At 40.4% G+C, this 14,551-nt stretch overlaps 1 long non-coding RNA gene across 1 annotated transcript; it reads right to left on the reverse strand.

Moving 5' to 3' along the window:
- Positions 1–8,871: 8,871 nt before the first annotated feature.
- Positions 8,872–13,895, reverse strand: LOC116984938. The gene is made up of 3 exons (XR_004415179.1): positions 13,787–13,895; positions 11,993–12,138; positions 8,872–9,091 (listed from the first exon to the last, which is right to left on the reverse strand). It is a non-coding gene; the product is annotated as an uncharacterized LOC116984938 (long non-coding RNA).
- Between the last annotated feature and the right edge of the window lie 656 nt (positions 13,896–14,551).

Consider the following 14,551-nt stretch of genomic DNA (forward strand, 5'->3'; position numbering starts at 1 on the left):
CCTTAAATGACCTACAGTGGTAAGTGACTGTGTCTCCACAACATAGGGCAGAAGTAGAAACAGGGAATATCTCAGTGCATTCTTGACATAACACCATAAGATATAGGTGCAGAATTAGGCCATTTGGCCCATTGAGTCTACTCCGCCATTCAATCATGCTGATTTATTTTTCCTTCTCAACCCAATGATCGAGACCACAGATATTCTGGGGTACATGGCTTCAAGATTTTTCTTGGCCACCCGCCCACTCCTACTCAATCTATTTTTACTGGTGACAATTATTAAATCAGGATAAAAATATTCTCCCAAGAACATGATTTTTAATCTCACCTCCCACGATTGAATAGCTGAGTTCATCATCAGGAGAGTCTATATCCGAGCACTGCAACTGGACAAAGGGGGTGGTGATGGTGGAGTAGATGGTGCTCTCGTAGTACTCCGGGTTACACACTGGAGGCTCATCGTTCACATTCTGCAATTCAGTGAGTTAGTTAGTTAGTGTGAGCAACTGTGGTGAGGTGTGTGTCGATGGTGAGAAACAGAACAAAATAAAATGTTGGTACAGGTGAAGACAGAAGAATGGAGGAATAAATAAACTGTAGCTGGATGTCTGCTAATAGAGGACCTTCAAACCATTTTTATAGAACTGCCTCATTAAGACAAAAGCATTGATACATTACAGAATGTACCTCAAAGAACAGTGCTTCAGGTCGGGGAGATAGACATTAATAGATTTTCAAAGTTCCAAATTATTTCACATTGCACAATGATTTTTCAGTAAAATCAGAAGGTGCTGAAAATACTCTGGAAGGTCAGGCTATGTGTGGAGAGAGAAACAGATTAAACCCTCATCAGTGACCTTTCAGCATAGACAAAAAAAGTTGGGGTAACTCAACGGGTCAGACAGCATCTTCTGGAGAAAAGGAATAGGTGACATTTCCGGTCGAGACCCTTCTTCAAACCCGAAATGTCACCTATTCCTTTTCTCCAGAGATGCCGTCTGACCCACTGTGTTACTCCAGCTTTTTGTGTCTATCTTCAGTTCTACCACCTGCAGTTCCTTCCTGCACCTTTCAGCTTAACTGGGTTGTCAGAACCAGTTCTGACAAAGGGTCACTAACTTGAAATGCTAATTCTGGTTCCCACTTCTCAGATTTTGCCAAACGGTGAAATATTTCCAGCACTTTCTCATTTTATTTCAGATTTGCAGTATCTGCAATTTTCAATTTTTTCTGAGACTTTTAAATTACCAATTTAGTTCATAATCTTTCTCATCAAAATGGAATCTGCAGTGCAGAATGATTATGCTGAATCACTTTGTGTTTCCAGTTTATCGCTAGAATTTTTTCAAGAAAGTTTCAAGATATTGTCAGTCTTTACATAAATATATTTAATGGCGTGACATAAAATCCTCTCTTATTTTCAATATTTCTTTTGTGTTTACATTGTGCTTGGGCTGGGATCAGGCTGGCTTAGAACTGCCTGCATTAGTGTTCGTCCCCAGAGACCTTGAGAGCAGTGGGAACAAACCAGGTATTCTGGGGCTGATAAGATGGAGGGGGGGGGGGGGGGGGGGGGGGGGAGAGAGGGTATATATGTGTGAGGGTTGCCAGCACCCTTCCCTGAACACCAGCGGTAAATCGTTAGGGAGCCCCAACATGCCAAAAAGTTTACAGACACTTTCAAAAATGACGAGATGAAACAAAATGGTGCTGAAATGCTGAGATAAAATCAGAAAATGTTGAGCAGCACACTGCTGGCACAGTGGCTAACACAATGGGCGTACAAGCAAAGATCATGGACCTGCTTTAACCCAAATTTCAAGCCTCTCTCCTTGCCAGACATTTTGTAGTTTCATAAATTCCTGCTTCTGCCTTTGAACAAATTATCTGGTACTGTGAGTTTAAACAGCCATATGTATAATTGATTTGTCCACTGAATAAATGGTTATTTCTTTGATTTATTTTCAAAATGATAATTTGGTGTTTATTGCTAAACCTTTTTCAAGCATCTGTCATGATCTTGTCCGACCCAGATCCTGGTGAGGCTACAGATCAAGCCATCGACATCTTTGCAAGATCTTTCTCTGGGCTTGGGCTTCATTCTGATTAAACCCGTGAGTGTTAAAGCCAAGAGTTTGGAGAAACTCTAATTGTAATTCATTTTCATTTTGCCACTGAGTAAATCATGTACACCTTGTCTGTAATAATGGAGTCACTTGGCTGAATTGTCAGAGTGCAAGTGTCTTGAGGTAGCACTAGATGGCAGTCTAAGAACAGATTATCACAGCATTGAACCATTGAATAGACACATGTCCTTTTATGATTGTGTCTGTGGAGCGGTTTGAATAATAATTGTGGACAAAACATGGATATTTAAAACTCCTTTCTCTATTTGTATTCATAGAAACATAGAAACAGAAAATAGGTGCAGGAGTAGGCCATTCGGCCCTTCAAGCCAACACTGTCATTCAATATGATCAGGCTGATCATCCAAAATCAGTACACCCGTTCCTGCTTTCTCCCCATATCCCTAGTTTAGATCTGTCTCAGCAGTTAATATTTTAATAAATTAGGGACTCAAAATCCAGCATTAGTTTAGTTTAAAGATACAATGTGGAAACAGGGCCTTCGACCCACCGAGTCTACGGCAATGACCAAACGCCTGCCGAGTCTATTGCAATCATCAATCGCCCGTTCAAATTATGTTCTATGTTACCATCACTTTCTCATCCACATCCTACACACTTGTGGCATTTTCCAGAGGCTATTTAACCCACAAACCCACACACCTTTGGGATGTGGGAGGAAACAGGAGCTCCCAGAGGAAACCCACGTAGTCACAGGGAGAACGTGCAAACTCCACACAGACAGCTGCTGAAATCAGGATCGTACCTAGGTTTCTGGTGCTGTGAAGCAGTAGTTCTACCAGGTGTGCCACTGTGCTTCACTTAATATTTTAGAAAATATAACTAAATATTTTTAAAGCAAAATGTGATGTGGAGGTTTAAGCACGACAAAGCAAGTCAGACAGACATGTTCATAAATTGTGAAGGAAGGAACTGCAGATGCTGGTTTAAACTGAAGATAAACACAAAATGCTGGAGTAAATCAGCGGGTCAGGCAGCATCTCTGGAGAAAAGGAATAGGTGATGTTTCATGTCAAGACTCTTTATCAGACATATATTCAATCAAAGTTCATATATTCATCTGTTGCAGGATCAAGTAATTCCTGGATGGGATGATTATGTGGTTGGCAGTGAGATGACAATGGGCTTAACTGATAATGACAACAGGGCAGCAGCACTGTTTTAGACAGCTCCTTTGAATTGATGAATGCGTTCTTGTGTTCTGAACCACCTGTTGTAGTGGGGGCAACAGTTTGTAGCTTATACTTTTCGATACTGTGGGTGCATATTGAAAGCACAGTGATGAAGTATTCAACTGCAACCCACAAAATCTTTATAATAACCATCTGCCACAACAGAAATAAATTGATTGAACAGCACAAAAGTGGAGTAAATAATTCAGGTTAATTGTTTTAGGTGATTTGCATCGAGTAGCTATAACGCAAGGTTCAGAGTACCACCTTACCAACACATTGACAGTCACTAGGGCTGAGCCGCTTCTCTGCCTCAGTGGGTCGATTTGAAGATCATTATTCATGTCTGTTGCTTTGACAGTTAGGATATAAGTCCCTTGCTTTTCACTATCCAAAGAACTTAGAAGTCTAATCCGACCTGTCAGAGGAAAAAAATACATATACTACTGAGGCAATAAACATTTAAAATGACATCAATAGAATACTGAGCCAAATTGAAGACAAATAATAGAAATTGATATATTTTTTAATTTCCTCTTTGTGATTTCAGCTTTTAACCTGAGGAAGTGTGAAATAACTAAAGTGAAATGATTATCTGGTGATGTTCTTAACTTATTCCTTGAATGCCATAGAAAATAATAATTATTATTATAAATTGACATGTCACAGTTGCAGAATATTTACCGAAATACTACATGTTAAATTTTATTAAAAAATGCGGCCTTCTGTTTTTGCACAATAGTTTCAGCAAACATGTAGGATGCAGCAAAAATGTCGATCAAAAAGGGTTCTAAATATTTTTTCTCCTTTTGAGGCTGAGCTGCTGAATTGCATCCACTCCCTTGAACCCGACTAAATTAATACTTAAAGTTATTTTTAAGCTGCTTGCAGTGAAACCAAGCTTAAACTTATTCCAGCAGCTAAAACCCTGAAGCGGTCAAATCATGGCATGAATAATCTTGTAATGGCAATAATAAGTGACATATAGCATACAAAAAACAGACTGCTTTTCTGAATAGAATGTATAATAGGTTCAATTTACACAAAGCCAGAAAAAGTTGATAAATAGGATCTCTAATGGAAAACATAAAGCCCTTATAGGTAAGAATTATGAATGGAAATATCAGAATGATTTTGCATTACCCGAGTCAGATTCAATGTAAAACCTAGGTGGGATTTCACTGTTGCCTCCTACGATAGAATATTTAATCTTGTCCGCCGGAAGGTCACCATCTGTAAACATCGCTGTTCCAATGAGAGCCCCAATAGGGCTGTCTTCAAAGATATTAAATGTTCGAGATTGTGACACAGGACTCCTCTCATTCACTGGTGTGACCTTCACTATAACTCTGGCCGTACCTAAGTAAATGGGTCAATTGGTTCATTTTAAGTTCATCATGGTATCAACGAATTGATCTTTTGAATAAACAATGTATAAATAGAGATTAACCCACTTGTCAATTGAGGCTTGCCATTATCCGTTATCTTAACAATTATCAAGTGTTGAAAATGAACAGCAGCGAATGAGCTAACATCATACTGCAGAAGCGAAGACCCGACCTGTAAAGTAACGTAACAAGTGTTGGACACAAAATGCTGGAGTAACTCAGCGTGACAGGCAGCATGTCTGGAGAGAAGGAATGGGTGACGCTTCGGGTTGAGACCCTTCTTCAGACAGTGTTAGTGAGGGGGACTCCTTATTTAAGTTGATTGTTATCAAAGTAAAGATCCTATAATTTTTCTAATTACTAGTTTCATCTGATGGTTGTTATCATAAATTAAGCAATTTGGTTTCAACTAATGCTATGTTTTCCTATCAGTTCAGTAAACCAGGATAGTTTCATTTTAGGGATCAAGACATTGTTGTCTCACCATTTGCTGCTCTAATGCAGTAGATTTCATGCTGACAACTTCTGTAGACTTTAAGGCTGAGACAATGAGAAGAATTGAAGGCCCAACAGCCTTAGTAGGAAACTTCAAAAAGTCTCAACTCGCTTGAAATTGGCAGTTCAGTTGTGTTTCTTCAAGCAGAAATAGTTTTGGGTCATATATTATAGTAACTCATAAAGACTCAGATTTGCTGCTGCAGTATTTCAATGACCTTATTTATACTTACAGTAATTTCATTTCCACTGATGTTAAACCTTCCTGTTGAATATGAGTCAAGCACCATGTTGTAATTCAAGATATTATTTATTGCTGTTCTGTCATCATCCCAGCAGTTTAGTGACACAACTGGAGTGCCCTCTGGGGAGGTCTCAGCAAGCTCCATGCTAGGAAATGAAATGTAGTTAAAAGTTAAACCTTCCTAATAAACGCGGGTAATAAGATCAACATTGTATCCAACTCAACAAATAACTAAAGGACATTTCAGAATCAGACCTTCAGAGTACAGATGTAAAAAATGTGTGTCTGGTAGTGGGTAAAGGGACAGCAAGAATCAATAAGAAATAAGATATATATTTGTAAATATGAAAGCAAGATAATAGAATCTTTTATTTAAACCCAGAGAATGGTGCAAATGGGGATGTCACAACCATTGGGGAAAGATGGATATTCCAAGTGCGTTTAAGGATGAGTTAAATAGACAAATGAAGGAGAAAGGAATAGTTTGAGTTTAAATGAGTGGAGGGTGGATGGAAACTCAGAGAGAGAGAGAGAGAAGCTCAGACACCAGCTTGGACATTTCAGCACTCTTAATATTTTGCAACAATACAATACTTGTACTCACTTGGCTGTTTAGAGTGACCTTCAGCATTTCCCAAATGTGCAAATGTTTATGTACATAATGCTTATTAAAATCATATCAACATTTTGGACATGTTGAATATTCTTGGCTGGTGCTCAACACTGATTTGAAAGCTTCATGTTCATGAAATGGAATATCATATTTGATTTTAAGAAGTCAGAATAAAACTCTAAAGATTGACTGAAAATTAAACATTTGGCAGATGTGGTTTAGTCATTATTCTTATCTTAAAAGCTGAATTAGTCTCGGTACTAATTTCTATTTCGTGTGGTAATATTTCCATGCAAGCATTACTTCGCCATTATGGGGTTGACTCAATGAGTAATCACCAAATTTATAAGGCATGTAACAATAACAAGACACCTTGAACCTGAAATGTTAAATCTATTTATCTCTCTGTTAATGCTGCCTGACTAGAATCCTAGCTAGAGTGATAGAGTGTGGAAACAGGCCCAGCTTCACTAGTCCCTCCTGCCTGCGTTTGGCCCACATCCATACCTGTCCTTTCCATGTACCTGTCTAACTTTCTAAAACGTTGGGATAGTTCCTGCCTGAACTACCTCCTCTGGCACCTTATTCCATACCCCCACCATCCTTTGTTTGAAAAAGTGACCCCTCAGATTCCTATTAAATCTTTCCCCCTTCACCTTAAACCTATGCCCCTTGTCCTCGACGGACCTACTCTGGGAAAGAGATCTGCTGGTTACTTCCAGCATTTTTCGTCTTTATTTCTGATTTCAATTTTTGCAGTATTTTGCCTTTTACCATAAGTACTTAATCATAGGGAAGGGGAATTCAAAATCAATGAACTACTTTATCATAAAAAATGGGCATAACCCCTCAACTTGAGGGTAAAGTCCACCACTCCTGCATTAGCAGTCCAGCCATTAGGAGTTTACATTTCTTTCAAAGTAACAAACAGTAATATTTGTGCCAGGGCTCCATTCATGGGTAATGGACACAAAAAGATAATGATTTTACAAATAGATTAAACATATTGATGGAGCACCAGCTGCATTTTAACAAGGTTGGATCACCTCAAATTAAACTTGTGGATGCTTGTTAATTTCCTATCAGTGAGTTGTTATGGCAAATAATGCCTTATTAACAATCTGTAATGCCTTGTTTAAAAATCCACCACTATCTTTTCAAGAAAGGAGCAGCAGTTTGCTGCTGGGAGAAGTTGAAAGGACGAGGGCAGAGTTTGCTGTGCTGAAGTTAATTCAATAACACTGCAGCTAAGTTATAAAGTTTTGTTGTTCAGTCACATTATCTGGATCGTTGTTATCGCTGCAACAGAGGCTCCAGAAAGACCAAACTTTAATCAATTGGCCTTGGGCTCAGAAGAATTTGAAACAGGCCTAGCAGTAAACTGTTGGCCATCCAGAAATTTGTCTCGTGCATTGGAAACACAATCCTCTCAAAAGTGTGAACGATTAGGTCAAAGTTATGCACAAGGTAAGTTCAGTTTACTTTTCATTGCGAGCTGCATTGGCAAAGAATGCAGACAATTTCAGCATTTGAAGCTCCATTTATGTTTGGAAATTCTAAAGAGCAAGAAATAATATTCTGTCTGAAAGCACTGATATTAAATATATTTCAAAACATAGTTGTATAAGAAAAAGTGAGGCTGCACTTAGAGTATTATGTTCCGTTTTGGTCACCCTGCTATGGGAAGAATGTCGTGAAGCTGGAAAGAGTACAGATAATATTTATGAGGATGTTGCCAGGACTTGAGCGCTTGAGCTAAAGGGAGAGTTTAAGCAGGCTGGGACTATTCCTTGGAGTGCATGAGGTGAGGAGTGATTTTATATATGTGTATATTAGATGATGAAGGGAATTGACTCTGAATGCACAGAGTCTTTTTTCCAGGAGTAGGGGAATTGAGAACCAGAGGATGTGGGTTCACAGTCACAATGTCACAAGGCAATGCATTATGTACCTTCTGCTTTCTTGTCTGAATTATTGGTATCTCAGAAACTGAAAGATGACAGTGCCCTTCTCTCTAGATGAATCGAGCAAAGTTATGAATAGACAATCGTCTAGCAAAATGCTTTATTCAACAAAGGGAACTGTTTATGTTCTTAGTTGAAACCAATGATAATCACAAGGAAAATGTGAAGTGATTTGGTATTAGTAAATATGGCAGGATTGGAGATGGGTGGTGTTGTCATGCCAGGTTGCATGAAAGAAGAGAAAATATATACATTTTTTTACCTGTGTTAAAATGGATACAATAACATGTGATAAGTAAACCAAACTATTAATTGGGTGTAGTACAAATAGCTTCCAAATACAATGACTCAGCCTGGACATCATATCCTCGCTGAGGAGCAAGATGGCTCATCTCATAGATGATCTGAAAATCACACTTTGACAACCTGCACATCTTCATCAACTTTGGACAATATTCCCTCTTTGCCTTCAATCCCATAGCAGCGATTTTTAAACCTTAATGGTATTGAGATTTCATTTAGTTTTTTTAAATTTAGTTCAGAGATGCATGGTGGAAACAGGCCCTTTGGCCCACCATGTCTGTGGCGACCAGCGATCCCTGCATATTAACGCACTAGGGACAATCTTTACATTTACCAGACCAATCTACCTACAGACCTGTACGTCTTTGGAATGTGGGAGGAAACTGAACACCTCGTAGAAAACCTACGCAGGTCATGGGGAGAACGTACAAAGTCCGTACGGACAAGCACCTGTAGTCGGGATGGAACCTGGGTCTCTGGCGCCGTAAGGAAGCAACTCCACCGCTGCGTCACTGTGCCGCCCTTGGGTGGGTTTATTTTTGCTTGGGTTTACTTTAATCGTGTCTTTGAACTGGTACTTACATGAAGATGTACCGGGAACACTGTGGAGGGTTATCATTCACATCAGCAATATTGATGGTAAGTGTAGAGGTGGAGGAATGCACTCTGTCGGAATCATAAGCTCTTATTTCCAATATTGAGGTAGTGAGTGTATTGATATCATCATAATCTACCAAGGAAGCTATTTTGATCTCACCAGTGTCTGTTTAAAAGAAAAAAAAACACAATGGGGAAGAAATAATACAATCTCCACTGCAGTGTCAAAGAATGCATTATCTTTTGAAAAGACCCGAGCCTTAATTATGCTATGATGACAGAAGAATCACATGAGCATACAAATCAATTAATGGTCTGTCTCATTATATCGCAGCAAGTGATAATAATAAATTTTTAGGATTTGGCATTTACATTGTGGAAATACAGACCTTGAATGGCGGAGACAGATTAGCCCAGAATTGGCGGGTTATTTGTCCAAAATGCAATAGCTATAATCTGACTAGTAAATAACAATATTTTAATAGAATTTGCATCTGATACTTATTGCCAGGAGCACAGTGGTGTAGCTGATAGAGATACTGCCTCTCGACGCCAGAGATCAGGCTCATTCCTGACCTTGGGTGCAGAGTGTGTGCAGTTTGCACGTCCCCCTGTTTCAGCATGGATTTCCTTTCAGCGTTTTGGTGTCCTCGCACATCCCAAAGACGGCAGGTCTTTAGAGAAGCAGCCCCTTCAGCACACCAAGTCCATGCTGACCATGGCCACCCTTACACTAGTTCTATGCTCCACACCAGGGACAATTTACCGAAGGCAATTAACCGACAAACCTGCACGTCTTTGAAATGTGGAGGAAACCGCAGGAAACCCACGTGGTCACAGGGAGAACGTACAAACTGCATACAGACAGCACACATAGTCGGGATGAAACCCAGGTCTCTGGCACTGTAAAGCAGCAACTCAACCACTTGCCACTGTGCCACGCTAAGGTCAATAGGTTCATTTGCCACTGTAATTTACTCCTTTTTTTTTTTTTTTTTTTTTTTTTTTTTTTTAATCAAAATTTTTTTTTGAAATTTTTAAATTGTATTTACAATACAATAAAACAAAACACCACCATAATGCAAGATCAACAATTATGCTAATCAACTGCTAAAGAACTATATTACAATCCTTGTCAAGGATACATTCAACCTCCCTCGGTGCCCAGCGGTCGTGGAACTCCCTCAGGGTGCCCGTAGACAGGGCGTATTCCCTTTCCATCCGCACCCGGGCACGGACGTATCCCCGGAAAAGGGGCAGGCAGCCGGCTCGGGTAGAGCCCTCCACCATCTGGCGCCGTGACTCGCGGATGGCCAGCTTGGCCAGGCCCAGGAGCAACCCAACCAGCACATCTTCAGCCCTACCCTCTCCCCTACGCACAGGGTGTCCAAAGATGAGGATGGTGGGTGAAAAATGCAGCCAGAAGGCAAGGAGCAGCCCCTTTAGATATTCAAACAGTGGCTGCAGCCTCACGCACTCCATGTACACGTGGTACACAGACTCTGCCAGCCCGCAAAAGTGGCAGGCGGCTGGCGAGTCTGTGAACCGCGAGAGAAACAGGTTGCAGGGAACACCTCGGTGCAATACCCTCCACCCCAGGTCCCCAATGTAGAGGGGGAGAATCCCTGCATAGAGGGACCCCCACCGGGGGCCCCCCTCGCGACCGTAATTTACTCCTTGGTGCATGGTAGAATCTAGATCAAGTTTTTGAAAATATGGAGAAAATTAAAAATAGGATTTATGTAGAATGGGTCAGCCCAGATTTGATGGGCTGAAAGGCCTATTTCTGTGCTGTATGCCTCAATGACTATAATTTTAATAATGTTGTGCCTAGGATCATATATTTGATCATACCATAACAATGTAGTGAAAGAGGAAAAAAATCCAATAGTTGTGATTATCTCTAGCTATCAATAATGTGGGGAAGACAAAGCCCTGAATTTCAGTAAAGATTGGCATCAACTTAAACACAATATCTAAGGTAATAATTCTTGGATTGTTATCTGGGCTACATGCAAATTGGCTTAAACTAATAAGATCACATTAAGTAATGCATGGTTCATGGTTGAATTTGGCGTTTTGAGGCCATGGACCTGTTATGGAGTGACGTGGGGCTAACTACCCAACCGCTGTTCCTAATTGGTATATCTACAAGTACACTGAGCCCAGACAACAGTCACATTAATGAGGGACAATTAACATTAATGTCACACAAGCTGAATGATCTGAATGTTGATGTGTGATCTAGCTTCTCACAACATTGACTTCAAAGTACATAGGCTGTTGTGCAAGATGAGGTGTTCTGAGGCTGCTAAAGCTGTGATCATAATTGAGCCATTTGGACAATCGAGTCTGCTTCACCATTCGATCATGGCTGATCTTATTTTTCCCACTTCACCTATTCATCTGTCTTCTCCCCATAACCTTTGACATCCTGCTAATCAAGAACCTATCAATCTTTGATTTAAAAATACCCAATGTCTTCTCCTACACAGCCGTCTGCGGCAATGAATTCCACAGATTTACCACCCTCCGACTAAAAAAAATCTCTTCATCTCCTTTCTAAATATACATCCTTTTATTCTGAGGCTATGACCCCCTGGTCCTGGATTCTCCCATTCATGGAAATACCCTCTCCTTATTAATGCGTCAACCTGTAAAATGGATAGTTGCAGGTCCGTTGGATACTGATCATCAAAACATTTGTGCTGGTGGCATCTTGATAGAATTTGCTGCTTTTAACTTGCTGAATTATAGACATCTCATTAGCATTTATCAGGTTTCCATCACACAGCATTCAAAAATTCAAAGTGCTGAAGGAACTCAGCAGGTCATCTGTGGAGGGACTTCTTCAGACTCTGAAAAGGGCACCAATCCGAAACATCACCTCTCTATTTCTCTCTACAGATGCTGCCTGACCTGCTGAGTTCCTCCAGCACTTTGCTTTCCACTCTAGATTCCAGTATCTGCAGTCCCGTGCCTCTATTATTCAAAGATCTGTCGGGTAATTTTTATAGTTTAATCCATCATATTCAAAGCCCATTCCATCTGAATACTGTGCGTTTACCTTCTTCAATCAGGAAGCCAGCATGAGTCTTTACAAATTCATAATAAATTACATCATCTTCATCCTTGTCTGTGGCATTAACCTTTATTAAGAATGTTTTCCAGGGCAAATTCTCATCAATAATTAGTGGGTTTGGTGATATTGGCCTTGAAAGACAAAAGATGCAGCTTCATTGTTCTATGCTTGTGCTCGCATGGTTATACCTGCAATCACATTCTCAACATGCAGCACCCTTGCGACAAGCCCTGTAGAACGTAGGGCTCCAGGATGTCACGGATATCAAGGACCAAAATAAAGAAGAATTGTAATAGTTGACACTAGCCTCAGAAATCTATCATTAGCTCTGTTGCTGAGACTTTAAGCCGTTCATAAACAACAAAAAATATTTAAGCAAATTTAAATAGCTTTTTAAATAATTGAATAGCTTGCTAATTTTTTTTTGCAATTCATAAAGCAATGTTGGAATGGTTTAAATATATTGTAATCTACAGACTGTCAATAAGTCTTTTTAAGTTACATAACTCAGAAATGATTTGCTTGAAATAGCTCCTTTCCATTTGCATCAATAGGGAGAGAAAAGCTCGAACCCTTTTGAAATTGAGTGTAATTTGGATGTTGGTGAATGAGCTCAGCCTCCTGCTTCTTCTCTCAACTCCACAATGAGTCCAGTGCCATAGTTTAGGCCACGGCTGATGACCAGTCACTGACCACCATTTCCCAGTTTTGGCCCTAGTTTCTCTCCCAAGGTTACGCCTGTGTCCAGGTATCCCTGGAGAGGGAGCATGCACTGTCCACTGGCTGTTTGGAGGCTCTCTGGGACTGCTGAGTGTTACGAGGAGTGGCGTGCATCCTGAACCAGGACAGCAATATTTAAACTTGACGTTTTAATTTAATGTTTATTTGTAAATAATGAATTGAGAATCGTATGAATATGTAACTAAGCATTTAATAAAAAACTAACTTTGACCCCACTGTGTTGCTGAAGCTGGGCCAGTGGTTTGCAACTTGGCCAGTGAGCTGCCCATTGCTATCTGTCTGGATCTGCCTTTCCATCGCATCTCATAGAACATAGCACAAGAACAGGCTCTTCGGCCCACATCTCTGTGCCGAACATGATGATAAGACCAACTCTTAACTGCCTGCATGTAATTCATTCCCTGCATGTATGTCTGTTCAAACGTTTTCTTAAATGCCACCATCCTATCTACTTCATCCACCACCACCCCTGGCACACTACCCTCTGTGTATATATATTTTTTTAATTAAACCTGCCTGACACACCTCCTTTAAATGTTTCCACCTCACCTAAAAGCTATCTCCTCTAGTATTTGACATTTCCATCCTAGAAGAAAAGTTCTGACTGTCTACCCTATCAATGTCTCTCAATTTTACATACTTCTCTCTGGTCTCCCTGCTAATTCCAGCGAAAACAATCCCAGTTTGCCCAACCTCTCCCTGTAGCTTATATATCCCTTAATCCAGGCTACCCTAATTCTGGTAAACCTCATGTGCACATTTCTAAAGCCGCCATATCCTTCCTGTAATGGGGTGACCAGAACTGCATGCAATACACTGAATGCAGCCAAACCAAAGTCCTATAAAGCTGGATCATGACTTCCTGACCCTTGTACTCAATGCCCCAACCTATGAAAGCTAGCATACCTTATGCCTTCTTTACCATATGGTGTGCTTGCTCTCCATACCAACTGGGACCAAACTTGAACATACAAAAAGTAAGGGGCCAAAACTGCAGATTGACGTCCTGTTTTGGAAGGTAAAATGAAAATGACTTACAGGAATATTGGTGGCTCATCATTGACATTTTCAAGGTTAATTGTAACAGAGCCAGTGCAAGACTTGGGGCTGCTCTTTCCAGCTTCAGCAACCTCAATTTCCATCTGAAATCTCTGTTGTGAAAGGAAATGGAAAGAATATTAGGAGTATTGCATGCAGTTCTGGTCACCCCCTTACAGGAAAGATGCAGAGGGTTTGGAGAGGGTGCAGAGGAGGTTTACCAAAATGCTGCCTGGTTCAGGTACAGGTTTAGTTACAGGGAGAGGTTGGATAGATGTAATTTTTTTTTTCTGGGATGTCTGAGGTTGAGGGGAGACTTGATGGAAGTATATAAAATTATGAGAGGCATAGATAGGGTAGATGGTCAGAAGCTTTATCCTAGGGTGGAAATGTCCAACACTAGAGGGATAGCTATAAAGTGAGTTCTAAACCACTATAAAGGGAAAGTTTAAAGGAGACATGCGAGGCAAGTTTTTTTTTAAACAGTGGAGGCCTGGACAGTATTGCCAAGGATGGTGGTGGAGGCAGATACAGTAGTGGTTTTGAGATAGACATGTAGAAGTGCACGGAATAAAGGGATATGGATCATGTACAAGCAGATGAGATCTGTTTAACTTGGCATTATGTTCGGCACAAACATTGTGGGCCGAAGGGCCCATTCTTGTGCTGTACTGTTCTATGTTCTAACGAATGGCAATACATTTTGAGAATGGGGCCCTTTACCCAAAGCTTGGGTCGGCTTCATTATATATAGCCAGTGGTGCT

The sequence above is a fragment of the Amblyraja radiata genome, chromosome 21 (genome assembly GCF_010909765.2).
Source record: "Amblyraja radiata isolate CabotCenter1 chromosome 21, sAmbRad1.1.pri, whole genome shotgun sequence".
NCBI lineage: Eukaryota > Metazoa > Chordata > Chondrichthyes > Rajiformes > Rajidae > Amblyraja > Amblyraja radiata.